The 3,835-nt window shown below is 37.7% G+C and overlaps 1 long non-coding RNA gene across 1 annotated transcript; it reads left to right on the forward strand.

Annotated features, from left to right (window-relative positions):
- Window positions 1–1,669: 1,669 nt before the first annotated feature.
- On the forward strand, window positions 1,670–2,325 carry LOC133729829 (uncharacterized). The gene is made up of 3 exons (XR_009856516.1): window positions 1,670–1,921; window positions 2,042–2,073; window positions 2,144–2,325. It is a non-coding gene; the product is annotated as an uncharacterized LOC133729829 (long non-coding RNA).
- Window positions 2,326–3,835: the final 1,510 nt, after the last annotated feature.

Here is a 3,835-nt window from a genome sequence, read left to right on the forward strand (position 1 = left end):
TGAATTTTTTTATCTTATGTCCACGCACATCCATCGATGAAATATTTACAAACGTGATGTAAAAAAATAAGCAAGTTTTGCGGTCATCACGCCATCAGTCAACCAAGAAAACATGCAAGTGACTACGGTTGACCAATTCGATCGGGTTCGAAACTACGGTGAAATTGACTAAATTTTTAACCACACGTATAATTTATTGTAATAATCACATCCAACGGTCGGTTTTCTCATTTTCTTTGAATTGCTATATGTTGCTCTTTGGAGTGTATGATGTATAAATATAGATTTATAAAAAATTAGTGTCTTTAAAAATTTATTTATCAATAAATTAGTATCTATATATAAATATAGATTTTTTTGGGTACAATATAGATTTGTTATCTTTGGTTGTATTTGATCATTATCCAATGAATTTCCAAAGCTTGATTAAAAAATAATAATATTTGTGTCTTTAAATATTTATTTATAAATAAAGTCCGCAAGGCCCGGCCCAAAAAAGCCCGCAAGGCCAAGCCCGGCCCGGCCCGAAAAAGCCCGCAAGGCCCGCTTTATATGGACGGGCTTGGATCCTTCGATTTTTAATAAAGCCCGGCCCGCCATTATTTAAAAATATAGCAAGGCCCGGCCCGGCCCGGCCCAAGCCCGCTATGAATGGGCCGGGCCCGGCCCGTTGACGACCCCTAGGTCTAGACATTTCTGATGTTTAAATTCTGTTCAAAATTTTTAAAATAAGAAGGTTAGCATTGAGCTCGCAAGTTACATGACCAGTAACTTGGCCAGCTACTGATCTGACCAGTAAAGTCACAGGCCATGTCAATGACAATGTCAGTTACATGGTCAGTTACATACATTGTAAGTTACATGATCAGTTACATGGTCAGTGACATGGTCAGGAATTGACAGTGACATGGTCAGTAACTTGAGGTTAACAGTGACTTAGTCAGGGATTGACAGTGATATGGTCAATGACATGTTCATGACTGTGACATGGCCAATGACATAGTTAGTGACTTGAGGTTAACAGTTACTTGGTTAGTTGTGAGCCCCTGAAAATTTTAGTTAGTTTCCGAAAGTAATTTTTCGCCAATAAGATTTTTGCAAGGTGATTTAAGTGAAGAAATCGATTTTGGAAATTGTTTTGGTGTCGAGACCACCTATTGGGCCTTACGATTTAAGTTTGGGCCAACGTCCTTCGTTTTGGGCCTAGAAGGTTACTAAAGTTCATTGAAGCAAAAGATCGCCGAAGCAAATTTGAAAGGAGAACATTTTAACTTCGTACTTTTTCTTGTTATTTTAATTTGTCTCATAACGTATGAAATTACGTATTCGTAAGGTACGAATGTATTCGAGATTAGATTAAGATTTTGAGGCCATTAAAAGGATTAAGAAATTAGAGAAAATCCAATTTTGGTCTAGGAAACTATTTTTAAAGTATCGAGGCTTAGGACAAGCCCGGAAAAATTTCCCGAATGGATTAGGTGAAGTGTCGGAGAAATGAAAATGAAGATGTATTTTCGAATTGGGCTTGAGGAAATTAAAAGGAAAATGAAAATGGAGCAGCCCAAGCCCATTAGCCCAACAGGAGGGGCAACTTAGACATTTCATAATTAAATTTAGGGAGAGGTATAAAAGGAAAACCTTCTCTCAAAACCTTAGCCTCTTCCTCATTTTCTCCCTTTCCTCTCTCTCTCTACCCGAGACTCTCTCTCTCTACCCTCTCGCCGGAAATCGCCGCTGCCGCTGCCGCCGTCGCCGGAACCCCATCCTTTACCAAAATTTCCAGATTTTCTTCTCTTCCTTCCCTCTTTCCATTTCTCCAACCAAAATCAAGAAATTTGGCCATCCAACCCTCCAAAAAACCTTAGAACCCGAAGCTAAATTGGGGCTTTTTGTGATTTCTTCTTTCCAAGTTCAAATCAAGGTATTATCCATCCTAATCTAGCCTCTATTCCTTCGATCTATACATCTTTCTTATCAAATTCGATTTTTTGATTTCCATTTTTGATTTTTGGTGCATGAACCCGATTTTCCCTAAATCAAGAGGCTAGGCTATGGGTTTGGCAAGGATTTGTGGTAAGGATCTATCCATGCAACCTTGTTTCGAGATTTTTGGTTGTGGTATTGATGTTGGACGGATTTGTAGGTGAAGAAGGCCAAGGAGGAAGCTTAGGCCATGAGTTTTGAAGAAGAAAGGGTAAGGAATGAGTTTTGGACAAACCCTAGAATTTTTGGAATTTAATTGGTTGATTTTGATTTTGTTGAGATATTGTTGTTGTTGGAAAAATTGTGAAAATTAGATATTTGAAGAGAGTTTAATTAGTAGGATTTTATTGGTCTAATTTTCAAAGGATTCGAAATTGGTGTTGAAGATTTTGGTGAGTATTGTTGTGTAGTTTTGGCCAAAAGAAAAAGAAAAGGAAGAGAAAAGAAATGGCTTTATTTTTGGAAGAAAATAAAGAAAATGAAGAAAAGAGTAAAAGTTGATTAAATGAGTTTTACCTTGGTAAATTGGTAAAAAAGTGAAGAAGGTGAAAGTAAAGGTAAATTCGGTAAAAAGGAGGTAAAAGATAAAAGTGTAAGTGTGGAGGTGAAATTCATGGTAAAAGTGAAAAGGTGAAAAAGGAGAAGTAAATTGGTAAAAGTGAAAGTAAAACTTTATTTATAATTATTTACTTATTTATTTTTAATAAATAAGAGATAATGGTAAATAAAGAAATTATTTGGTCAAAAGTCAAAAGTCAACTCCGAGTGTTGACCAGGGTTGACCGACCTCGTAAAACGTGAGGATCGACTCGACTTTGGTCGCTCGGATTGGCGATAGTTTAGCGGAGCGATAAGGACGTTTTTCCTTTTTAAGAAAGAAGTTAGTTTCCAAAATTGGTAAAGGTTAAAAGAAGTAATTAATGGCCTCATTGAAATAAAAAGGAATACTTAGAGTTGATCATGATGTTTACCTGGATAATTACTTACAAACTAAGTAATGGTTTAGGAAACACGATCGTTAAGAAAGCTTAAGCGGAAAGCACTAGAGTGGAATACGCCGACATTTTCAGGTAGGGTGAGCTGTCCCTTCCTTGTTAGAGGCTTTTCTATATGTGGAATGCTCTAGTATATTAATATGTTGCCTGCAAGTACGTTTTTGGTTGTTCATTGGTCGATGCCTCGTGATATCCGTGTTTCCATAGCTGATAATTGCTTATTGTGAAAACCGAGGCTAGACTTGCATGTTGAGATACTGTACCAACTGTATGTTTGTACTTGTGACCTGAAAGTGAATGGGACCTAGACGCGTAGATTCCTAGGGATCCCACAGTGTCGATAACCGTGAACCTTCGGAGGGGGCCGTGCTCCTATGTTTGTCGAGAAAAAGTGAGTATAAACAGTGAACCAGTCATAGGAGACTCAGGGCCAGGAAATGGACACTTTCGCTACTTGTAGTCGAAAGCACTACAGAGTAGTTGGCTGGTTCTCGAATTCAGGACGAACCAGGTCGGTCACCGATTTGTTTTATTTTAGCCGGCAGGTAAGTATCTCGGAGCTCCAAATTGTGTGAAGCATACTGCATATGCTTATTAAAAGAAACAAATGTTTGTGGTTGCCTCTTTTCTTAAAGCATTTTTCGATAAACGTGCACAATATTATGTAGTAAATATTTTCAAGTATATTATTTTTCAAACCTAGCATGGTTGGGTCGGCCCTTACTGGGCATGCGAGGACGAAAGCTCACCCCTACAATAGTGTGCAGGTTACGTGGTTGGTGAAGGAATTGTGTCCTAAAACAATCATTTTGATGTAATTATTATTGTAATTATTATTATTCAAAAGGGCAAGTTTA

This window comes from Rosa rugosa, chromosome 2, assembly GCF_958449725.1.
Source record: "Rosa rugosa chromosome 2, drRosRugo1.1, whole genome shotgun sequence".
NCBI classification, from domain to species: Eukaryota; Viridiplantae; Streptophyta; class Magnoliopsida; order Rosales; family Rosaceae; genus Rosa; species Rosa rugosa.